General features: G+C 45.5%; 1 protein-coding gene across 2 annotated transcripts in view; it reads right to left on the minus strand.

Annotated features, from left to right (window-relative positions):
* Positions 1-26,820, minus strand: part of LOC138261667 (uncharacterized) — a 247,701-nt gene that overhangs the window by 23,026 nt on the left and 197,855 nt on the right. The gene's annotated exons all lie outside the window — the stretch shown is intronic.

Consider the following 26,820-nt stretch of genomic DNA (forward strand, 5'->3'; position numbering starts at 1 on the left):
TAAATCCAGACATCAGGGATGTCCTAAAGGAACAGGCTCAACAATACTGCCCATGGATTTTTGGATCAGTGGACTCATCAGTGGTAGTGAGTGTCTCATTCAAACTCATGGCGAGGGGGCTTTGGGAACCTCACGAAATTCAAAAGCAATGAAGGAGAAAGGGTTCTCAGATTGGAAAGAGATCTTGAGCCTTGGGCTCCAATACAGCTAAACTGCCATTAAAATACTTCTATTTGATACAGAAAAAAGTAAACTGTAGTATCACTAGCTACAAATAGCTGAGGCCCGAAAAATGTGTCCTTCCTCATCAAGTAGGTTATATGAACAGGGCAATACACCTGGCAAATCGCTGTAGTGGTTCAATAATGGGATGAGTTAAGGAAGCTGCAAAGCAGGCATAATGAATCTCGAAGAACAACGTGTACAGACACAGTGGCCACAGTAGATGCATTTACTATACTCTATCGAAAACTATATAGTAGGGGAATGGAAGTGAGGCAAGAGGCCTTAGATATCTTCCGGAGTAAGGGAACTTAAGAATGGGATAAGAATGGTCTGGACCCCAACATTATAAGTGAGGGCGTTGAGGAGGTGACAGTGTAAATTCAATCAGAAAAGACACTGGGGCTGGTTAAAATTCTTTAGGCTGTCCTCTAGTTTACTCACCCCTCACCTGCAAGTACCCTACATTACCTGTAAAGAAACAAGAATATAACCTCACAACCAACAAGAAGCAGCCATTGCCATCATACCAAAGCTGGCTGACCAGTAGACCAAGGTGTCTCCCATAGGCCAATTTCCATTTTTGACGTGAAATTAAAAGATACTGGCCAAGGTGCTGGAGAACTGATTGACAACTGTCATCATTTCAGATGTACATAACGACCAGAGCGGCATTATGCTGAGCAGGTCAACATGATATAACGTGAAGTCTAAACAATGCCATAGCACTAGCTGGATGACTTTGTTCGTCCTTTGCAGATTTCTAAACAGACTCTGAAAAAGCATTTGATAGCTTGAAGTGGCGGTATATGTTTAAATGTTAATATCAATTGAAGCTAGGCCCTTTTTCATCTCCTATACCTGCACCTTATATACAAAACCCAGAGCGAGAGTGTGGCTTAATAATGCCTTGTCCGAGTCCTAAATTATTAAAAGGGGTATCAGACAGGGCTTCTTCTTAGCACCACTCTTATTTGTATGTGCCATTAATCCTATGGCTTAAAAATTCCGGACGACGAAGACATTGAAGTTTTTAAGTGAACCTCGTGGTAGAGGACAGCTTTTCACTATATGCCCATGAGCTCTTGCTATGTCTCAGCCAATAGGAACGTTCAGAACTGCAACTGACGCAAATTTTAAACAACTCTGTAGAATACTCGGGCTGCAGGGAAATTGGGCTAAATCAGCACAGTTTCTATAGAAAAGACAGATATATTTAGGAACCTGTGGGATTTTAAATAAACAATAAACAATGAAACAGTTGTGGGAAGGCAATGTACACTCTGTTGGAATCACTTAAAAGGCACTTCACACATTGGATGCCAATACCACTGTCCCGATGGGTCGGGAGGCACTGATTAAAGTAGTGATGCTCCCAAGGGTGCCACATATAATTCAAAATATTTCATGTAAACTACTGTCCCATGTCTTTAATCACCTAACATCTACTGCCAGATCTTCCCTCTGGAATAACAGAAACACCAGAGTGAATATGGCTAAGAGTTGTAACTGAACATACAATCGTACTGGCATGGCAGACTTTACAGCCTACTACCAACGGCCCCACTCAGTGCTCAAATATGAATGGATCTCATGGATCTCTTGCTTAAAAAATATCCGGTCTATAGTAGTGAAATATGGGCATTAGGCAGCAACAAACCAATACTCTTCCAATATGAGGGGTGACTTAAGACATTTCACCAGCTACCAAAACTGTGATAGGCGCATTTAGGGACCTTCTCCATGGGTTTAGTAAAGAAGGTGACCTTACTGTGGACAGGGCGGCACGACTGCAGGGGATTTGACGTCTGGTATACATTTGATATCTTCACATTAGGAGATGTTGTTGCACACAATCCCCTGAAACCATTCGCCACCATATTAGAAGAATTTGGTCTCCTCAGGTCCCAGATTTTTCAATACCTCAAACTTAGACACACACTAACACCTTAGATGAACATCATGGAGAATCTTCCAGAATTCAACCTGCTGGAGGTGAAATTTACCATGCATGACTGCAAGAATCTATAAGGGTCTAGAATCTGTTTTTATATTGGAGACAAACACACCTAACACATTACCTGCTCTTGGGGCAGCTTGGGAAACTGATATGGGTCCCTTAGAGGACAGTGGCAGGCAGATTGTTATAATGGCCCCCAGAGAGATTGCTATCTTTGACTTTTAGGAGATGTTAAGGGCGCAGGGGCGACTTAATGCACACAGTGTGGAGTTGTGAGATTATTAGAGATTTCTGAAAGGCAGTGGTGAAGATCACCTCTGTGACAGCGGGCCATTCAATCATCTTTACCCATCTAAATGGTACTTCTAAATGTCTCAGATGATCTGGAAGTATGCAATGGGCCTAGGTTTGGGTGTTGCCAACAGAACCACTTTTTATTGCTTCAAGTGCCATGCCTTAACAAATGGAAAGTAGGGTTTGACTGATGCAGAATTATAGAAAAAAACTCTAGGCACATGATTGTCCACAATAGCATGAGCAATTATAGGCTTCATGGATCAAATACCATGGCGTATCTGACTGAGCGACCTAAATGAACAAGTTACTTACCTTCGGTAACACTTTTTCTGGTGGATACTGTATCGACCTGTGGATTCCTCACCTTTTGAATTCTCCCAGTGCGGCAGCATTCGCTGGAAATTTTTCTCTCTTGCTCTCCATGTCGGCGAGGACGTCACAATAGATGGCTCCGCACGCAACTCCGTCTGACGTCATTGGAGCCAAAAGAAGTCCTCGTCAGCGTACTGGCATCAATTTCACCATGCCTTTGAGGCGAACTTGTGAATACCAACATCACAAGCGCAACAAATGTGAACTCAATATATACAAAAAATATATAATTATATAAACAATCATTTTGAACATATATATATATATATATACATATATAAATATATATATAAAATTCTTTGACTTGGTGGAGCGCACTGACCTGTTGACAGATTAGATTGGAAACGCGAGAGCCGTGATGCCAGTACGGTCCGCGAGGCTCAACTCGCTGTCTCCACCACGCCGCAGAGGTCTCTGGCCGTTCCAGCCCGCCATGGATCGCCCTGGACCGGGTTGGGCGTGTCCTCCAGTGGTCAGAGGGCAGGATGGTGCGGGAGTTCTGAAAAGGCACCAAAGCTCCGAAACTTCTGGGCGAAATACCGCTGGAGCACTGGTGTACCGCCAGGAGCCAGGTGAGCGCGCCGGCTTCCCCCACCCGACTCATCGGCAGCAGTACACCAGAAACATTCCTAGGCAAGCGGTTGAGGGCTCCCGCGACCCCCCCCCCCCGCGGACCCCTGCGGAAGCGGCCTGAATCGCGGGTGCGGCTTGCGGGAGGTGAGGGGGCGAGGGCCCCAGTCCCAGTCTCAGTCCTTGGGTCTGGTTGAGGAAGTCAAGGCCCGGCCACTGAAGTTCAGCCTTAAAAGCCTTATAAGCCCAAAGGCTTCTGATCCATCCCACCGCATCCCGCCTGCCCCCAGTGCCGCAAAGTACCACTGGAAGTGGGCGGCAGGGTGGAGGGGGTGACTCTGGTCCCCAGAATGCCGTCTTTTTGCCATCCTTTGCCCGCGGCCTCCCGCAGCCCTCTGCAGTTCCTGCAACTCCTGCAACGTCTGCCCCAGCCCAACCTGGCCAGGTCCTGAACCACGCCTGCCAGCCACGTGCAGCAGCCCCGGACTGCACCCACAGAGCGTGGAAGTGCACGCAGAGGTGCACAAAAGCACAAAAGTGCTCAGTGTCCGCCAACAGCAGCGGAGCAGGAGCCTGGACAGGGGAGCCCACTGACAGTCCACATGTCAAGCCACAAGACTTAATCCACGACCGCAGTTCAACCCAACTCAACCTCACCAGGAACATAAGGCTGTGAGAGGCGGCCCGGCAAAATCCCCAGAGAGCCTTAGTATTGGAATCACTATACCTGCTTTTCGGCGCCACAGGCTAGAAGTTCCTCCCCTGCCCGCCCATCGGCAACGCAAGGAGAAAATCAAGCAAAGTGGCATATCACCCACAACTTCAAATCCACTAGGAGGTTGCGCAGCCAGCCAGCAAGAAAAAGAGTGAGCGAACACTCCCACTGCTCTCAACAACCACTCTCAACGACTATCAGCCACTCTCTACTGAAGCTTCTGAAGGTCTCTTCGAGTAGACTACCCTGCCACCAGCAAACTAGCAAACAGATTAATCAACCAGGGGTAGGAGCATGAGATCAGGTAATGAACGAAGTAGTGCCACCAGTCAACCCACAAATCAAACGAAGAGGAAAAGGAAAAAAGAACAGACTATGGACGGGGTAGCAGTAAAAAGGAGAGCAAGCAGTGACCTGGACTTGGATCACCCCATTTTGAGCAGGAGACACTCCCCAGGCAACGGCCCAGGCAGGGGGCAGGCTCAACAATTCTCTAGCATGGAAGAAACAAACTGGGAAAACCAAACGCTATGGAAGAGGGGAAACCATCACCCAATCACCCCAAGATAACTGACTACTTCGCTGCTGTAACAACTTCTGGTGCCAAAAAAAGGACCAGATCACCGGCACCAAGCTACCAATCCATAGAGGGTGGCCTATCACCCATCTCCGATTTGCAAACGCAAGGAATCCTCGGAGAGAGTCCCAGAGTGAACTCACCTGTCCCCCCCGGTCCCCTTTTCACCAGCAATAGTGATCATGAGGAAGCAGCCTCTGGAACTAGACGATCCGGACACAGCGCAGGAGCCCTGCACCCTGGCACCAGGAGTGCCCCCCCACTCTCGGGCTAGAGAGAACCATAAGGAGCGCCAGTGCAGACCCCGCAAAGCTCTATCGAACATCCAGCTCAGCAAACCAATCGATTCTGGACTCAGAGATGGTAGCAACTTCGGAAATCCTAGAACAAGACCCCCGGCAAGGCGACCTCCTGTGCCAAAGCCCCAAACTCCATTCCTTCCCAGCCTTTGGATGTGAAAGTGAGGTATTAGAGCTCTGGAATACGGATCAGGGTTGTTCATCTAGACCTTCCAAGAAAGAAACTAAGATAGTCGCTCAGATCCACGCTCATAAAGCTACCAAAGCAACTAAAGCCGAAAGTACCCCAAGCAGGGACTACAAATCCAACCTGCAACCTCAATCACAACTACAACTCCGGATGTTATAAGGGCAGATGACATGTGGGCTGCAATCCTAAACTCAATGCAAGCAACGGTTAAGGCCCTACAGTTCCACTCAAATAAAATGGATATTCAAGTAGACTTGTTAAATAAAATGCCAGTATTTGTCTCCGGAATGGACAGCAAGCTGGAAGACCTAAATGCCTTAATCACAAGGGCACAAGCTAAACAAGCCAATGACTTTACCATCTGCTCCTGCAATGAGGTGGTAGATAAACTGTCTCAACTGCCACAAATCCTAGAAGGTATACTTAAAGAAATCGGGTCCACCCGGAACGATGAGAATACACATACAACCACCCTCGCTACCTTGCTAACATCTGACCCGTTTGTGCAAAAACAAGAGGAGAAGCCCCGCTCCTCTCAAACAGCCTCACCGCCGACCATAAGAGAGAAAAGTTCTCAGGCAGAAAGTATTGCTTCAGAAAGCTTCAGAATGGGAAACATGGAGAATAATTTTTCATCGCAGGCCTCTGCCAAATCCGGGAACTGTGAGAAACCACCAACACGGGTCCTATAAAAAAGAGAGCGCAAACGGGCAAGAAAAGGAAGGAGATCTGCTCGATCACTGCAACTATCCATCTAAAAAAACACCAAAATTATTTCATATGAACAAAGTCAGGAGCATTCGGCTCCAAGTGGCAGGCATACCGGCGTATATCCACGTCACATGAAGTACTAGCATCAACACATATGCTGGACCTAAGACCACCACTGACCCATTAGGGGTCCGCCAGCCAACGAAGCCCCCTCTGGAGTCCCCCGCTGTGCTTAGCAAACCTACAGACAATCGTACAAGTACCCAAGGGGACCAGCAGAGGACAAAATCAAAAACCATGATGCTCGGACAATTCAGACAGCCATCACAGGCAAATTCAAGCGGCAGGAGGAATGCCCACGGCACAAGGCTGGGTGAAGTGGCCCACATGGAACATATCAAGCATGCAGAGCAAACCCAGGCCCCTCAAGCAGGTACCCAAAACGACAAACCAAACCTCCAGCTGCTGTGGGTTCCGGAGTTCACCTCAAGATCTCCCACTGATGTTCTCAATCGCTCCACTATTCTAAGACTCATAAAGGCACCACCGGATCTACAGCACGTGGCCTCGGGTGACATCGCTGCAATTAAATTTATCCATGCCAGAAGTAGCCAGCACACGGGCCCAACGCTTAGTATCTTTGTAGAGCCGGTCCTACCCATGCAGATTATGGAAAGAAGGGACCTATTGAAAGCCTGTGGTGTTCAGGTATTCATCTACAAAGGTGAACGATAGCCACCCCCACTATTAGACTCTCAACATCTGGAAACGCCAAAAGGCATGCGGTCCGTCTTGCATGGAGCATACGCAGCTACCCCTGACAGCAGAGCCCCGCAGAAACCACTATCGAGGAAAGGCTTTCCAAATCCCTGTTGCAAGTCCAAATTTGGAAGGAAGAAGGCAGGAAAAGACTGGGTCGAGGTCAGAGACCCCTCCACGGAAGGGAATGGGTAGCACCGGCTCCTCCCCCAGGACCGATGGGTAACAGCTGAACAGCTGGAGAATCATCCCCACAAGGAGTATTGAACATCTGCTCGTGGAACATAGGTGGCCTGTACGCAAAAATAGAGGACCCAGAGGTAACAAAGTTTTTTAGCAGCTTTGATATCATAGTCCTACAGGAATCCTGGGCGATGGAATCAATTCCAATAATATAATTCACAGAATATCTCACTCCAGTCACAAAAATGAACAGGCATGGCCGGCCAAAGGGAGGCCTAGTGACATATATTAGTACGAGCATCCTAGCAAAGATCTCAGAGTACAAGGAGGAAGACCTACCCTTCCAACTTATCAGGCTTGATGGATGGGGAAAGAACATAAAGTAACCAATGATCTTAGTCAATATATACATCAACCCAAAAACCAAAACAATTGAAGCAAATAAGTTATTACCCGAACTGATAAGGATTGAAAGTATGATACAATCAGCATATTGGCTAATATCGGGGGATTTCAACCTCAATCTATTCCACATACCTGGCAAAAATCACATCCAAACAGTGGCAACAGTGCCCGCCCAAACCCTCCCAACTAAAAACAGGAAGGACAAATTAGGTGAGAGTTTCATACGCACCTGTGAAGGTGAAGGCCTTTTCGCATTAAATGGTCGAAAGCTGCCTGACATCCCACCAGCATGGACAAGATCCTCTGGGAAATCAGTCTCCCACCTAGACTATACACTAGTAACCCCCGCCCTGTATACATTAGTGAGTAATTTCAGCATTCTGGACCGAGTGGAAAGTGATCACAAGCCTCAGGTAATTGGGATCCGCTCATCACCACACAAGCCGGAAAAAGCGGTAGCCCTGGATGGGGCATTTGGCACCGAAAACCTAAAACGACTTAAATGGTCATCCGATACCATTGTAAGCCAAGCAGAAGGGGCTCTACTCAGGCTAGAATCAATGGCCACGGGCAGGGCGAATTTGACAACGGTATGGGAGAACTTTGTCACCGACCTTATTAACAAAGTCAACGTAGGAAGCACTAGAAAGGGAGTTTACATCTATCACAGCCTGTACGGAGAAGAAAAGCAATCTTAGCTAAACTACTAAGGCAAATGTGAAAATTCCCAGACAATAGACCTCTATTGGCTTTCCTGCGAGAGCAAAGGAAACTTTTAAAAAGCAAAGTATGGTCCTTTAAAAAACTGCAGCAGGAGACGCTTTGGGCCAAACTACACTATGCATCTAAATCATCTGACCCCAAAAGATTCTGGAAAATCATCAACACAATGGACAAGGGTCCAATGACAGCTAATAACGCAAACATTTCAGATGGGTATGCCATCTAAAGTCACATCTAAAGGAAGTGGACACCGAAATCGTGCCGCAAGCCCAGGGGTTTTCGGAAAGCCAAGATCCCGAGGTTGTAGAAAGCCTAAAGATCTCAGCATCGGAATTAATAAACATTAACGGGAAGTCGCGAACAGATTGCGCTCCAGGGCCTAACAGTTTACCACAGGCACTGTTTAAACAGGAAACAGAAAGATGGGCCAAATTCCTGGCATCAATGTTCAACTGTGTGCTCACAACGGGAATTGTCCTGGCAACCTGGAGAGGCTCAATAATTCACACCATCTACAAAGGAGGGAACGCAGCTTCTCCAAGTAATTACAGACTCATAGCTCTCCTAGATGTCGACCTTAAGTATTTTTCATCTTGTGTGTTAAACCACCTAGAGACTTGGATTACAGACAACAACATTCTGCTGTTCAATCAAAGTGGTTTTACCAAACATCAAGGAACGCTTACAAACCTCATGGCACTGGGACTCATTACCAACAGAGCAAAAACTACCAGGACTCCCACCTATTTGTGTTTTGTTGACATTAAAGCTGCCTTTGATTGTGTATCCCGGGGTAAACTGTGGGTTTAACTACAGCTTTGGGGACTTCCAGCTACTATTTTAAAAGCCATCAAAATGATTTATTTTGACACATGGGTGAAGGTAAAGCTAGGGGGCGGCTCACATCTATCCAGGGCGGTTAAAACAACAGCTGGTGTTAAACAGGGCTGAGTATTAGCTCCAACACTCTTAAACCTGTATATAGCGGATTTGTCTGCAAAGTTAAACGTGGAATCATCCCATTCCCCCTCACTGGGCGGCCAGCAACTATCTAATATGTTATATACAGATGACCTATCACTAATTAGCAACACCAGAATAGGCATGCAGAAACTGCTTAACAAATTAGAAGAGTTTGAAGGGATAAACGAGTTAGAAATCAACAACAACAAATCGAAAATGATTACCATAAATCGCAGACCCACCGGCCAGCGTAAATGGTTCCTAAATTAAAAGATCCTGGAGGAAGTAAGCTCCTACAGATACCTAGGAGTCCTGGTTGACGACAGGTGCAACTTTGCGTCACAAAAAGAAGCAATAAAAAACAAGGCGCAGACTCTTGCTTATGCCTTCTGCAAGCTCGCTAATTCAATCTGTGGCCATGCCTTGAATACGCTAACAGCCATAATGAGAGCAAAATTATTGCCAAACCTCTTGTATGGGGCAGAAATAATGAGGGGCATGGAGGTAGCTCTTTTGGAGAAGCTTTTGATAAAGACATACAAGCGTGTCTTTCGGCTACCAAGGCATGCCTCCGCAGCCCGGTCAGACTAGAATTCATATTGGTTAAACAGTCACTGGCTCGCCCGGCAGCTTTCTTCAAATGTTGTTACAAGCTGAGCCGCGCCCAAAAAGGGTCTCTAGCCAACCTAGTCTGGCAGGAAATCACCCTAGGAAGAGGGAATGGAAACTACAAAAGGTATCTGGAAAAGAATATAAGCCTCTTGAATCTAGGTGGGGTATGGGATCAGTCGCTTACTACGACAGCTTTTAACAAAGCAGTCAATAAGTCAAGTAAACTTCTTAGCTGGTTAAAAGACAGAGAGGCTCTGACTAAAAGGTCGTATGGCTGGCTGACCCTTAATTTGTATAGAACTCTTAAAGAATCCACACATATGGCTGCCCCCTACTCAGAGAAAATGAAGCAATGCTTTCTAAGACTCAAACTGGGTGATGCCCCAACGCCAGTCCTGGAAGAAGGGGCCACGAGTGGGCATACATGATTGCCGCCTTTGTCATCTGGCGGTAGAAAACTTGGTGCATGTGGTCTGCATTTGCCCAGCACTGGCCATAGAAAGAAAACGCTTACTGAAAAAAGTACTAAACGGCCTAGGGATTAGATCCTGTAGACAATCACTAATTGAAGCATTCAAACCACAAAGCCATCACCCTCAATGCCTGGTCTCACATCAACACGGAAGAGACCAAAGCCACCATGAACTCCATCCACTCCGGTGCCCCCTCTGACTCCTGCCCACACTTCATCTTCAACAAAGCCGACGACATCATCGCCCAGCACCTCCAGACCATCATCAACAGCCCGTTTTCGTCTGCTACCTTCCCCGAGAGCTGGAAACACGCTGAAGTCAACGCCCTACTGAAAAAACCTACGGCAGACTCAAGCGACCTGAAGAACCTCCGCCCCATCTCGCTCCTTCCCTTCCCTGCCAAAGTCATAGAGAAGACCGTCAACAAGCAACTAACCAACTTCCTTGAAGACAACAGCCTACTCGACCCCTCTCAATCCGGATTCCGAGCCAACCACAGCACAGAAACTGCCATCATCTCAGTCACAGACGACATCAGAACCCTGATGGACAACGGAGAAACAGTTGCCCTCATCCTCCTCGACCTCTCGGCTGCCTTTGACACCGTCTGTCACCGCACCCTAATAACCAGCCTCCGCTCCACCGGGATCCAAGGACAGGCCCTGGACTGGATCACCTCCTTCCTCTCCAACCGCTCCCAAAGAGTCTACCTCCCACCTTTCCACTCAGACCCCACCGAGATCATCTGCGGCGTCCCACAAGGCTCCTCGCTCAGCCCGACTCTCTTCAATGTCTACATGAGCCCCCTCGCCGACATCGTACGCAAACACAGCATCATAATCACCTCCTACGCCGACGACACTCAACTGATACTTTCCCTCACCAAGGACCCCACCAGCACCAAGACCAACCTGCAAGATGGAATGAAAGATGTCGCAGATTGGATGAAACTCAGCTGTCTGAAACTGAACTCAGACAAAACGGAAGTCCTCATCCTTGGAAACACCCCGACCGCCTGGGACGTCTCCTGGTGGCCCACGGCCCTTGGCACCGCACCGACCCCCTCAGACCACACATGCAACCTCGGTTTCATCCTGGACCCACTTCTCACCATGACCAAACAAGTCAACGCCATATCATCCTCCTGCTTCCTCACCCTCCGCATGCTCCGAAAGATCTTCTGTTGGATCCCCACTTGTGCACTAGCCTCTCCAGGGACACTGTAGCATATAATAATATTTTTATAAGATGACATTAAATGGCCGAATAGAGGTGCATTGGCTACACATGTTTTTGGCACTATGACCCCTAAATATTTTTAGGGTAACCTACTTTTGAGATGATTGTGTAGCCCAATAGCACCAAAACCTTCAAGGGCAGAGGCATGGTCATCAAATGCATTAAAATATACTCTTTTCCATACAATTGCTCCTTAACAAACACTATAAATGTTTATATACACATCTGTATGCACAAGTGTGTCTAATGTGGAATCTATTGATATAACTCAGACAGAAATACTCAGACTTGTCCGACATTAGGTCTCCCTGTATTACTATGCGGCGCTACATTATTACTTTTTATCAATATTTTTATTCAGTTCGTTTTCCTTGGTTGATGCTAGCGCAGACCTAGGGAGCCCAATCTCTAACATGGGATGGTAAGCATCGCAAAAAACTTTTTCACCTTTATGTACTATACACTGATTATGGGTGGTTGTCACTATAATTGTTTTTATTTGTATGTTTTTTCGGTGTTGACTATTGGCACTAACTGTTTTGTGTCTTTCTGACTACATGCAGGGCGACTATACTGACCGATTGACTTAGACATAATCTGTCTTCCACTCTGTAAGTGACTGTATGTGCACTTGATAATATTACTGATACATAGGAGAAGTAGTTTGTTAATCAAAGGCTTTTTTTGTGGGTCCTGAAGAAGCGACACTGGATCACTTTGTGACCAAGCATAGACGCGAAACATGTTGACCATGCAGGATTAGGTGAACTACCTTCCCTGATTATAGAGTGTAACGGTACATTATTCCCAGTAACACTCTTATATTTTTGTTTTTAATATTGACCTGAACCCAAATTCTATAGCATTAAAACAGTGGTTTAGGTTCAGAGCTAATTTTATAGTTTTGTCTCTTGTTCTACACTCTCCGTCCCTGATTTAATTTCTTTTCCAGACCTTCGTTGTTAGCAATTTTACAATGGTTGAGTGCCACCCAGAATGTTGGGTGGCCCGCCAGGCATTGCAGCACCAGTCTGGCGAGGAGTAAGCCCGATGATGATACCTGTCACCCAAATGGGTGCTTGAGGGCCCTCCTAAGAATACTCAGTATAGATTCGCCACTTTTAAACTCGAGTATTTTTTCTTGTTTCTCTCTCTTTCGTGGAACAGTGCACTTATTTTGATATTATAGGATCCCCACTGACACCAGAAAGACCGTGACCCACGCCCTCGTCACGAGCCGCCTGGACTACGGCAACACCCTATACGCAGGAACCACTGCTAAACTCCAGAAACGTCTGCAACGAATTCAAAACGCCTCCTCCCGCCTCATCCTCAACATACCCCGCAACAGCCACATCTCCGCCCACCTGAGACACCTGCACTGGCTTTCCGTCAACAAAAGGATCACCTTCCGACTCCTCACCCACGCACACAAAGCCCTCCACAACAAGGGACCCGAATACCTCAACCGCCGCCTCAGCTTCTCCACACCCACCCGTCCTCTTCGCTCCGCCAACCTCGCTCTCGCCGCCGTCCCTCGCATCCGCCGCACCACGGCGGGTGGGAGGTCCTTCTCCTACCTGGCGGCCAAGACATGGAACTCCCTCCCCGCCACCCAGGACCACTCTGCTTTCCCGAGACTACTCAAGACCTGGCTCTTCGAGCAGCAGTAACCCCTTCCCCCTAGCGCCTTGAGACCCGCACGGGTGAGTAGCGCGCTTTATAAATGTTTATGATTTGATTTGACAAAACACCGTATTGAATATTAGATTGGTTACATTTTGGGAAATCTATTTCGGTAAAATAATGTCAGCTGGAACAAGCCTGTGACAGGGAGGGCGCAAATAGAGACACCCACTCGGAGTAAACACATCAAAGAAAGAAAGGTAATTTGGTAACACCGCCACACAGCTAGACAGCGATGAAGTCCTGCACCAGAATCTGGGGTCAAGTAGCATTTTTTTTTTTTCTTAAATTTGTGAAATATATTTAGCTCTTCCCAGTTTTATAAATTCATGTAATTCATATGTTTCAGTGTATTAACATGGTTCTGTCAAATTTGATGTTTAAGGATTACTTTTATTGTTTTAATTATTAACTAATAAAATAAACATTCTCTCTCTCATAAAAATTTCAGAAATACATATATAAAATAAATATACATATATATAAATATATATACACACAAGCAATCGTCATTCTTGGTGTGACCAGACAGGCAATGGGGAGGCGGGTGTGACTGTGAGGAATCCACAGGTAGATAAAGTATCCACCAGAAAAAGCATTACCGAAAGTAACTTGTTTTTCTGATGCATATATCTACTTGTGAATTCCTCATCTTTTGAACAGAATCCCACCCATAGCAGTCCTGCACTCGGAGGTGGGTGCCGGTCTAGTTAAACCAATAAGTTCTGCAACACAGAACGGGCACTTCTGAGTCTAAACAATAATGTTTTGCGAAAGTGTGGAAGGAAGCCAAAGTTGCTGCTTTACAATTGTCAACAACGGGCACACCTATAGCCAAAGCAGAAGAGGCAGACTTGGCTCTGGTTGAATGAGCTCTAATGCCCTCAAGTGGATCCTTCTTTGCCAGCGAATAACATATTTTTATGCAAGGAATAACCCACCTTGACAGTGTTCTCTTGTGAACAGCTTTGCACTTCATCTTGCCCACATAGCCAATGAATAGCTGATCATCTGATCTGAAATCCTTTGTCCTTTTCACATAAAACCTCAGTGTCCTCTTTGGAGCCAGATGATGAAGCCTTTCCTCCTCCTCTGATGGATGGGGAGGAGGGTAAGAGGACGAAAGGGTGACAGACTGTCCCAAATTGAAGGTGACACTACCTTAGGTAGGAAAGCAGCCCTGGTTCTCAAAACCACCTTATTAGCATGAAAGGCAGTAAAAGGGAGCTTAACACTAAGAGCTTGTAGCTCGGTAACATGCCTAGCCGACATGATAGCTATTAGAAAAATAGTTTTAAATATAAGGAGTCTCAACGGGCAACTATGCAACGGTTAAATGGTGACCCTATAAAAAATGTCAAGATTACATTTAAAACCCACTGAGGCATTATGAACGGAGTGGGCGGAAACCTATTAAATAAAACCGTAGGAAACTTTAATACTATAGAGAACTTAAACAAAGATGGTTGATCAGGTAAACAAATAAAAGCAGACAGTGCAGATAGGTAAACCTTCACTGTAGCAACTGCGCAACCTTGTGCCTAGGAAAGAGCAAATTTTAATGCATTTGACAAATGGGCCTTTAAAGGATCAATGTGTCTCCCTCATACCAGTTAACAAATTGTGCCCATCTGCCAGCATAGACAGTCTTGGTGGAGTGCTGCCTGGCTGATAAAATAACATCCACCACTTCATGGGGAAGTGAAAAAGAACTCAGATTGCCCCGTTCAATCTACAGGCATGTAGGTGTAGGCTCTGGAGGAGGGGGTGTAGAAGCTGCTCCTGCCACTGCAAGAGGAGGTCTAACCTGAGAGGGAGGCGGACAGGAGGGCACAGTGAGAGGTGATGAGGTCCGTGTACTACACCCTTCTTGGCCAATCCGGGGCTATTAGTATGACTTGTGCCCGGTCTTGGTGAATCTTCCTCAGAACATGAGGAATCAAAGGTATGAGAGGAAACGCGTAAAGCAGCCTGTGCTCCAGCTCAGCTAAAACGCGTCCCCCAGCCCTCCCTGTATTGGATACTGGAGGCTGCAGAACGACGGGCAGTGTGCATTCTTGTGAGTGGAAAACAGGTCTATCTTAGGCGCTCCCCACAACTGGAAGACGTGAAGAACTACCTCCGATGGAGACGCCACTTGTGATCGGCTGAAAGGTGCTCGCTCAGACCATCTGCACGTACGTTGAGAACCCCAGCCAAATGGTTTGCTAGTTTGCAAATCCAATGGTCTAGAGCCAGGACCAGAGTCTCAGAGCCTCTATGCAGGGAAGGTACAACCCTACTACTCTGTTGATGTACCACATTGCTGTAGTGTTGTCTGTCAAGACTTGTACCAACTGACCGCGAAGGATGGGAAAAAGGCCTAGAGAGTGAGACATATCGCCTTTAACTCGAACAGACTGATGTGAAACATCTGCTCTACTGGAGAACAAAGACCTTGGATTTCCAGATCCCCCAGATGCCCTCCCCATCCTTGAGTGGAAGCCTCCATGATGACAGTGGTCACCGAAGGTGAAAGACAAAACGTATTTCCTTGAGACAGGTTGCTGTCCACACTCCACCATTGCAGATTCACTGCAGTGTCTCTGGAGATTGTTATTGATTCCTTGAGATCCCCTTTGTGTTAAAACCACTGCTTGCGGAGGCACCACTGGAGAGCCCTCATGTGCGAATGTGCAGGAGTGTCCAACAGAATACAGGAAGCGAACAGACCGACCAGGCGTAGCACCTTAATGACTAGAACGACCTCTCCCCTTTGAAACACAGGAATCACAGCCTGAATGGTCCAAATCCTCTGAGGGGGAGGGTGGCATGATTCAATGACGTGTCCACTCCCGCCCTTATGAACAGGAGGCACGGAGAGGGCTCCAGGTGAGATTTGGGCACATTCAACGAAAAGCCCACGCTGAACAATGACTGGGATGTCACCTGCAAATGGTACAGCACTAACTCTGGGGACCTGGCTTTGATCAGCCAATCATCCAGATAAGGGAATACCAATATTCCCTTCCTTATGAGACTTGCTGCAACCACCGCCATCAAATTTATGAAAACTCGAGGTGCAGAAGTAAGACCAAAAGGAAGGACCACAAACTGGTAGTGCTGTGACCCCACCACGAAACAGAGATACTTCCTGTGTGACTTCAGAATGGGGATGTAAAATTACGCATCCTGCAAGTCGAAAGAAACCATCCAGTCTTCTTTGTCCAGAGCAAGAAGCACCTGTGCCAGTGTCAGTAGTTTGAATATTTCCTGTTAGAGGAAGCAATTCAAAATCCTCAGGTAAAGAATTGGCCTCAAATGACCATCTTAATTGGGAATCAGGAAATACCTTGAATAACATCCCTAACCCTTTTCCTGCTCTGGAACCAACTCCACTGCGCCCTTTAACAGTACATTGTGCACCTCCTTTTGAAGCAACAGTAGATGCTTTTCTGAGCAAACAGAATGATGGAGAGGTAAAGGAGGGGGAATCTCGCGAAAGGGAAGGGCATAACCATTTCCTACAATGCTCAGCATACATGAGTCTGATGTTATCAACTCCCATTCGTGAAGAAAATGAAATAACCGTCCCCCTATGGGTAACACATGTTGCTTGAGTGGGAAAGAACTAGGGCTGCTTCTCTGACTGGTTTCCAGTGGAGGATGACGAGAAGGAGGAAGGCCGCTGAGTGGCACCACGTGATCTAAGTCTTCCATAATGTCTGTAGGATCTGTAGAGGGGGTTGGCAGGTAGTTGACTCTGGAACTGCTGCCTCCCACGAAAGGAGGAGCTACAGCCAAACCCCCTAAACCTACGGAAAGGTCTATAGGTCGATGAAAGCGATTGAAGACCTGAAGACTTAGCAGTGGCCTTGCTGTCTTTAAACCTTTCAAGTGCAGTCAGCTTTTTGTACAAACAGTTTGGACCTATCAAACAGGAGGTCCATCAAGGAAGATTGCACATCCTGGGAAAAACCTGAACCTCTAAGCCATGCATGTCTCCTATTGGCCAATGATCTTCCCATGGCTCTCGCAACAGAATCAGCTGTATCTATGCCAGGTTTAATAAACTGCCTAGCCGCTGCTTGACTATCATGTATCAAATCTTGAAAATGTTCCGACACCTGCTGTGGCAGATTGGGAACCACCTGTCTTGCAGGGTCCATTAGTGCATGGATATACCTGCCCAACACACATGTAGCATTAACCGACTTTAAAGCCATACTATAGGAGGAGAAGATCTTCTTCGCAAATTGTTCCATGCGTTTAGATTCTCTATCAGCTGGAGTTGTTAGGAAGGAACCAGGCAATGCCTCTGAAGAACATGAAGCCTGGACCACCTGACTCTCAGGTGAAGGATGCGGAGTTAGAAACAGAGGATCACCTGGAGCAGCTTTACATATGTTCTGGCAATCACCATGGACACAGCTGGAGTAGAGACTGTTTTTTGCCACAGGTCCAGAACTGGCTGAGTCAAAGCTTCATTAAAAGAGAGCAAAGGCTTCGAGGTAGCAGAGGAGGAGTTAAGCACTTTAGTTAGAATGTTTGTTTTTAACTCCGAAGTGGGTAATGGCAGTTCCAAAAATTCAGCTGCTTTCCTGATCACAGCATGGTAACCAGTAACTTCTGGAGGAGGAATACCATCAGGAGATAACAACTCCCACTCCGGAGAGGTATCCAAACCACTAGCCTCATTGATACCTTCAAAGCCACGAGAAGGTAAAGGAATTTCTCCTTCCTCAAGTTCTTGTTGCTCCTCATAGTACTGCTGCTCTTCTAAGAGCCTCAAGGCTGCTCTTCTAGACCTTAGTCTTGATTCCAGTCTTGGTGTCGATAAAGAATGTGCCAAAGTTGCGGACACCTTTTGCGGTGCCGGTGAAGCCGGAGCCAGGATGTCACCTTGAGCGGAATAACTCAACGTCAGACTCGATCATTCTGATGTCGGCATCGGCACCGTCAACTCTGATGTTTTTGGAACCAATGGCATGAAAGGCAAGAAAGTAGCCTGTTTATATGGCGCTGGGAGTCCTCCAAATATAAATGCCAAAGGTCCTGTGGGGCTCACAGGCGCACAACAATCTCCTGATCTGTTGGAGCTACAGGAGAGAATTGCCCAGGAGTAGTTGACGCCGCCGAAATCTCCACCAAAGATAGTGCCGGCGACACTTCAGGTGACTTAGCTTGAGGAGAAGACAAGGTAAGACTAATCTCCTAAGTCGACCGGCGCTGAGATGCACTGTTTCTTATGCAATTTCAATGATCGATGCGACGACAACTCCTCTTGATGACTCAATCTCCTACGACCATGTTTATCTTTTTTGACTTTCGAGAGAAACAGTTTGGCTTCTCTTTCCTTCAAAGCCTTAGGGGTCATCCTCTGGCACGAAGGACAACCTGCCACGTCATGGTCGGAACTGAGACACCAAAGTCAATCTTCGTGCGGGTCAGTGACTCACATATGACCTCCACACTCTTAACACAGCTTAAACCCCGACTTCTTCGGCGGTGACATTGTGACCAAACGAGACTTCAACTAAGAAAACCACCTCAAAACAATGTAACAAACAGGAGAGGTATCAAAACCGTTAGCGTTGAAACACGGAAAAAAGGAAACTGACGTCAGTACGCCGGCGAGGACTTCTTATGGCTTCGATGACATCAGACGGAGTCACATGCAGAGCCAGGCTATTGGGACGTCCTCGTCGATGTGGCGAGCCAGAGAGAAAAATTTCCAGCGAATGCTTGCGCATTGTGAGAATTCAAAAGGTGAGGAATCCACAGGTAGATGTAGCCATCAGAAGAGCCTTAGAAGTATGATCAGCAATAATAAAGGCTCTTGAATATACCTTATACACTGTGACCTGTTGCACCTACTTGATACATGTCTGTATTCTTGATAAGATTACACAGTGAATCTACAAGTTGGTTCTGTTGTATTTTATTATACAAAGGAAATTTCAATAAATGGTTCATTAAAAAACATCAACAGTGATAGGATTTGCCTCTGGGATGATCATATGGTCCTAAAATGGAAGTGGTAAGATCTTTGATGTAGAGTCAAGTATCCTATTAAAAGCATGTTTTTTGGCAATGATACTACTAATTTAGGCATGTCGGTTGTGTTGAGTGAGAAATAAAAACACAAACCTTTCCAGAAACTCATATGCAGGTTCACTTATGGCATAGGCTCATGCCCACAAATCACGTAGGAGATGTACCAGTCCCAAAAATGTGTATGTGTGAAGAAGAGCTACTTTATCGCAAAATGCAGATAAATAAAATCCAGAGTGCTTCCTTTTCCGAAACCATAGTTTCAAATAAATTAAAAACAAGAAAGTGAAGCTATGTTTTGTAGCCTGCTGCAGAGGTGACATTCACATATATCACTCTGAGAAAGTGTAACTTGAAAAAGATCATCTTTCGTTTGAAAACATGGTGGTGGTTATTTTTTTATGGAATTAATTTATTGGTTAGGCCAAAGGAAGCCAGTGACATTCACATATATATTGAGTGCTCGGTTTCCTTGCATTTAACTTTACTCAATTAAGAACAAGTTGTATTTATTTATATGAATTAATTGTTTGCTTTGTTGTTAATTCACGGATACTCATTCTTTTTGTGCTCTCGCCACTTTTGTGTATCAATCACACTTGGTTTACCTAACTTATTCTAGAAGTATTTCTTATAATTTCAGCCAGATATATCAACTGATTTGTAAATTCTGCAAGTCGACCTTATTGAAAAGTGTACCAAATACCTCTTCAAAGAAAGCTAAGCACATATCTATGGACTATCCCTTAAAAAAAAGAGACACAAGGTGGTAATTTCTATGCCTCCACTGTACACTGTTTACTGTGAAATTGAGGTTCAGATCTGAACTTGACCAAAATGTGTGATCCCAAGCAAACCATGTTACCTCCCTATCACTCTTACTTCATTTCCTTAACCACAAACCTTGTTTTGCTTTTACTGTTCTTAGGATGAGAAGACTAAACCAAGCAGTGGAGATTGGAAAGGGGGGACTAGGACTGACTTTAGCCTTTCACCTTTCCAATCCCCACTTACTGGGTAATGTCTTCTGTTTTTGTTGACTGCTCTTTCCACACACAATGATTTCTTGTCCGTGACAAGCATTGCGAGAGGAAGGAGATTTGTGTCTGTGCCCCAGCTAGAAACTAGACGTAGTTTGGATTTTATTTCTTAGAAAACGGATGGTTCCTATTTTTGTTCTTTATACCTACTTACAATTTTTGGGGGGAAGTGGTGTGAAATCAATGGGAGAATACTGAAAGCAGTGCATTGCTGAAAAGTAAACGAAATTCTGAATTCAGTAGGGGCTCGTGTGTAGATTTCTAAAGGACATCCTAAAGAAAGTAACTGTTGACATCAAAACATATTAAATACACTTGGAGAAAAAGAGAACTGAGTAACAATATTTCCTCTGTAACTTTTTGCACAGAGGGTAAATTCACATAAATAATATACCATAACATTTGTTAGACTCTTCATGCCCTAGAGATATGCAGTATTTGTAGTTTGTTCAAATACCCACAACCAACAATAAAGCCGTGGTTTACAAATAGAAATATATATGGGTAATAGTGAATAACAAGGATATTTTTCACAGAGGGGTTTCTGAGTGACATCAAAGAGGCAAAGCTTGAGCTTTCTATGATGCCACTCAGAACCACACAGTGAAGAACATAAGTTATTCACTTTTTACCTATGTATAATTTTATGTTATTTATGGCCCCCAAATAATCTGCCCCTGCTTTCAACTGTTACAGGGGCAGGAGAGAAATGGGTAGTTATACATAACATGCTTTTCCACTCTGTCCCAAATGTAAAAAAACAAAACAAAAAAAACAGGTCTCCAGACACTCAAACCACCACCCTCTGTCATCCTACCCGACCCTCCCCAAGCTGTGCTAGAGCCACCACTGCACTGACATGCTCCGAGAGGCCTGTCAGAGCAGTCTAGAATTCCTTTATAATACCAGCTTTTGTTACCTGTTGTTGTTACGTCATAGCAGAGAATAATGGAATGTTATTTTTCTTGTAATCCTACTTCTGCATGGTAGTTATCCTCACTGAGATCACAAATGTGGACTATTCCTGTCTATGTGCAGGCCCCCGGGAAACTACTTTCTGAATGTAACAGACAGTCTGTAGTTTGAGGGAGGCACTTCAAAGTTCAAAGTCTTATGATACCTCAGTGAATAGCTTTTACAACATTTTATTATGTAAAATACTTCCTCTTATGTCCCAGTAAGACCAAACTGAAACTCATAACTGAAAGAAATATGATACATTTTTACAAGATAACCACTAACATTCACTTAATGAAAGAGAGAAATGAAAGAAAAGGTGCCCATCGGGTCAAAGTTGTACCAGCTGTGACTACCATACTCTGGGGGTTATTACAACTTTGGGGGAGGTGTTAATCCGTCCCAAATGTGACGGATATACCACCAGCCGTATTACGAGTTCCATAGGATATAATGGACTCGTAATACGGCTGGTGGTATATCCGTCACTTTACCGTCACTTTTGGGATGGATTAACAACTCCTCCAAAGTTGTAATAACCCCCTCTGTTCTTTTAAGAAGACAGCTGTTTCCATCTCTCAGTATGCACTGCACTGACAGTTGGCCTCACAGTCTCAGTTCTTTCTGAAGGGCAATATGTACCCTGCAGAAGATAAGAATGCAAATAAAAATATTGACAACGAGTAGAAGAGATGATTGTTTATTACTACCACAATGATACCTATGATGCAAAAGCAGGATTACAAGTAAAATTTCCTTCTGCATCATAGCATCCTCACTGCTAGTGATATACCTATGCTAGAATAGCACACATATCTCTTTTCCGCTGTTCTAAATAAAACGAAAATAGTAATATAAGACACTACTTTAAAGTAAACTTAGAGAATGGAAGTAAACTTAACTAAGAAGGTTCTTTAGTACTGCTTGGCTTATCAAAGTGTCAGCTTTAGTATTTTCATCTAAGCAACAGTGCCTAGTAAAAGTGTGTATAGACCTCTTCGTGCCTGCTTTAAGCGTGGGAAACATTCCTCACCCAGGCCATATTAGCTGTCTTGCTTCATGTACAATGAGACCTAGGCTTACCAGGAAGAGGTGTGTTAGGTAATTAATAGCAACATGTATGAATTACACTATCCATCTTGAAATTGGCTGCTTAAATGAAGCCGTCCCATTCCTAAGAGGGCCATAACTGACAAACTGCTGGCTCATCTGTAGCGGTCTCCTGCAGAGATGTGCGCCAGGCATCAGAAAAATATTTGACGACATGGACCTCAATAGGAATGACATCTGCTGTGCTGTTGGTTGTGGTGCATGCATTAGTTGTTGACATTTCTACAAAATGTTAAGTACACAAACCTAGCTCCAAAGGATACACTTCTTCCTTTTCTGTGTTTAGTGTTGCTCCCAAGTAGTCGAGGACCTGCACAGGGAACAACATTGATTTCTCGTAATTGATGCGTAAACCTAGATGATGTAATAAGTTGGTAGTTGTGCTGAAATCCTGACATGTCTGTTGTGCAGAGTTCCTTCATCAACCAGTCATCCAAGTACAGGTAAGTGAAAATAATTTTCCTGAGATGTGCTGCCACCACAGCCATGCACTTTCAGAATGTTCTTGGGGCAGACTTCAGCAGAAAGGTAGGCTCTTGAATCAATACTGTGCCTTTACACTGATACTGGGCCTTGCCTACTATGAATTTTAGAAACATTTGGTTCCTCCTGGTCAATGGCATATGAAAATAAGCATCCTGTAGATCCGCAAACCACTTCAGGTCCCTTCATAAGCTGTGGACATATCTGATGCAAGGCTAGCATCCTGAATATTTGTTTTGTGATCCATTTGTTGGCTTTCCTTGTCTCAAGTTGAGGATCAGTCTGAACTCCTTTTTGGGGACTTTTATGGAGAACCAAAAATATCTGGAATAGATTCATTTTCATCTTTCAAGGGAAGGAACCGGTTCTATTACCTATTTTTGAAGAAGACATTTTAGCGATTTTCTTAAAAGTCACAGCTGATGTTTCGTGCTGGCTTTTGAGGGACTCATGGAGGAGGGGATATGGACACAGCCCATCTGAACACTATGCAAGAACAATTCAATTTGTCAGTGTTTTTTTAGCTCACCAAGTGGTTTGATATGCTCCCTCCCAGTGGAGTGCTGAAAATAAATGAAAAGTGTACATCCTTCACTGGTTTGATCGGGACTCTGATTTCTCTGATGAAGAAGTGCATTATTGCTGCTGTTGCCCTCTTTCCTGACCAGGTTTGCAATGGTACTCGGTTTAATGTTGACCCTGAGCTTGCGGGTAGAAGGACTATTGAGGGGATCGAACCCTCTGCCTCTGATAGTATCTTGTGTCTCTGCATCAATATTGGGAACAATATAACTTCTTTTTCTCTTCTTAACCCACAGCTTTTAGAAATTCTGCTTCCTTCATACTTTCAATTTTGTCAACAGTATGAGAACCAAAGAGGACAGCTCCATCAAAAGGGAAATTAATAATTTAAAGCAGGGCATCCAGTGTCAAAGTTGTTAACCTCATCTAAGATCAATTACGGAGAAATAGGCAATGACAGGAATCTGTGACAACAACTTTTTCAGACTCAATGGCCACACTAATTATCTGGTTGGACAGGAATTTTGCTGCTACACGCCAACTCACATGCCATATAGTCATCTATATTGCTTAATATTAACATATGACAGAAAGCTGAATACCCAAGAAGAGTAATACCAAATGTGTTTCTTATCTGACCACACCCCCTTGCTGCTAAAATGTGGGTTGAGGAGCAGGCTGGACATTCGACTGTGGAGGTTGCAGCTGGAGTCACTGGCTGTATAGGGTAAACATACAGCAGACACTCCAATGCTAGTTTGATACAAACTGATCAAGATTGTGACAGATGGAGTGGGGAGCACTGAAGGTGATAATTAGAGGTGAAAGCCTAAGACCAATGGCACCAGAAAAAAGCTGGAGTGCGAGTTGAAGGAGGGAGAGGACCTCCTTACTAGATTGCAACAGTTGTGGGTGGGACAGGCGGTAGGAGATGTAAGACTGATCAAAGCACAGAGGCGAGTGGGGGCCAGATGGGGCATTCTAGATTGCTATGGACGCAGAAATTATAGAAAAAGGCTGCACAGGAAAGGGAACGCATGCTAACCTGGTTGCTCAATTGTGAACAGCCCTATCCGTCAATCCTTTTTCTTAACCGGCCAGCAGTGGGGCAGGCAGCAATTCGTTCCCTGCTGCAAGACTATCCAGCAGAGGTATAAGCAAGGCCGTCAGGAGCTGGGGCGCATGATGTGGTACGTTTCCTAAACCAGGTCAAGATTCCCCAACTGGCGCAGGCCCAATCGGAGGGTTTAGGTGAGGATATTTAATTAGAGGAAATACATGAGGCTCTTCAGGACATGGCCCGCGGAAGGTGCCTGGGACTAATGGGTCTCCCAGCCGAACACTTTCAGGCATACCACGCCTCCCTGTTTCCTGCCTAGCTGAAAACCCTCTGTGAGGCCCGGACGAATAATTATACTCTTAAAACCCGCCAAGAACCCCACAGACACAGTTCATATCGGCTGCTATCATTGCTTAACGTGGACATCAAGCCCCTTTCGAAAGTCCTGGCACTACGCTTGGGCCGTGTGGTCACACACCTGGTACACAAGGACCAGTGCAGCTTTATGCCGGGCAGGGGCATCCACATGAACCTCTGGAAACTTTCACACGTGATGCATGAGACCCGAGACAAGGCGGCCCTGGTTGGCTTAGATATTGAGAAGGCACTTGACACCCTATCCTGGGAATATCTATGGGAGGTGCTGACACAGATGGGTGTGGGACCAGGTTTTTTGACATGGTTCACCTTTTATGCCAGGCACCCAGAGCAAGTGTGCGTACTGGACAAATAGTGTCCAACGCCTTCAACACTGAGAGAGGAACTAGGCAGGGATGCTTACTGCCCACTTGCCTTTTTGCCCTAGCCATGGAGCCTTTAGCAAAACACCTGAGGGTGCAACTGGGAGGCTGGGGCATGCAAGTGGGTGAAATTATGCATACTGTATCAATGTACGTGGATAATACCAAGATATATGTGACAGATCCGGGACACTCAGTACCTCACCTCCTGTGACTAATGGCTAACTTTGGAGAGGTGTTGGGTCTCCACATTAAGCATCACAAGAGGGTGCTTTTCCCTCTGGCTGATGATGCAGAGGCTAGTCTCCCTGCGGTTTGTCTTCCGTGGGAATCACAATAGTTCTGTTATTGTGGGATGCAGATAACATATGATCCACAACAACAATTTGAATTTAATATGGGTAGGGCATTGATTATTAGCAGGGGAGCATTAAGTAAAATTGGATTATTACCCCGATGCCTCTTTACTATGCAAAACTCGTCTGCATATTACCAAACCCTTTATTCAGGAGGCTGAATGCATTTCTGGTGTCCCTGGTGTGGGCAGGGAAAAGAATCAGGGCCTCGCTAGCGTCCCTAAAGCTGGATATGACCGAGGGTGGATTGGACCTTAAGTTATACTAGTTGGTTGGGTTGCTTCAATACGCAGCATTGTGGTTTGACGACAACCCCAGCTGGGAAAAGCTTTTGCTGGGGGGCATCAACTGATGCAAACAAGCTCCAGAGATCACTGATGAGAGGCCGCAGACTGCCAATAGGCACTGCTTTATTATTTGGAAAGGTGGCCTTCACGCTCCTAAACACAATATTACAGCACTAGATTTAAAAATACTGAAGTTTGTTAACTAATTTTGGGGTTGAGGTTGATGGGTTTGAAGGCTACTTCTTTGATTCCAAAGGCTTTGAAGAATGGGCATTGTATTTCAATCTTGTGAGTATATAATTCTTTGTGAGGACCGGAGGCTCAGGTTATGCTTCTCATCTTGCTTGATTCTACCAACAGTAACAAACATAACAGTAACAAACTTCTGCCATGAGAACTATGTAGATCTGTAGTCCAAAACGTCAAACAATAGTAGGTAAGACAATCCATGAATCTGCCAGCTCCCTGACCTTTGCCCTTTTTCTTCATTTAGTCAGATAAGTGCACTCTATGCCCATACTGACTGGAGTATTACTTGTGTATTTAACCGCAATCATTATATTGAATTGTGTACAGCAGATAGAGTCAGTGCTTTGCAGTATGTGCAAATTCTCATTAGACTGGCCACCCTAAATCCCTTCCCTGAAGGGAAGACCCAGGTTCCTATGCAAGGCACTCAGAGTCCCAGAGGTAGGATGGCCAGAGTGCCACGAAGGTGAAAGCCAAATGAAAAGGGAGCAGGAAGCGGGGGCAGATATCTTTGACAGGATCAAAGAGGCTTTCTTGAATTGGTCAAAAGCCTCAGGCGGGGAAAAGGAGGTTTGATGACCTCAGGCCTACCTCCCAGGAACCAGTGGGCGACACCTTTACAAGAGCCCGTCACAGATGACACCTCAGATGCCTACGATCCCCATGACGGGGGCTCTGATACTTGCTATGACAGTTGACAAAGTGGCCCAGTATGTGGCAGGCCCTCTCAGGAAAACCTGCGGACAAAGAAGTACCCAACTGCCTTAGGGCAGGTGTCCCAGATCAACCCTAGAGAGTGTAGTGGCTGCCATCATAGAGATAAATGACATAATGGCCAACTTCCTTGGCAAATTTGTAAAAGATCCCAAAAAAGGGATAGACAGGTCCTGGTGTGCATGTCAAGATAAATTACTAGACATTGTGGGACCACTCACTAAAATTCTGGACATCGCAGAGGAGACTTAGGCCCTCATCATGACATTGGCGGTAAATCCTGCTTACCGCCACGTTGACCGCGGCCAACAAA

Source organism: Pleurodeles waltl, chromosome 10, assembly GCF_031143425.1.
Source record: "Pleurodeles waltl isolate 20211129_DDA chromosome 10, aPleWal1.hap1.20221129, whole genome shotgun sequence".
In the NCBI taxonomy this organism is placed as follows: Eukaryota; Metazoa; Chordata; class Amphibia; order Caudata; family Salamandridae; genus Pleurodeles; species Pleurodeles waltl.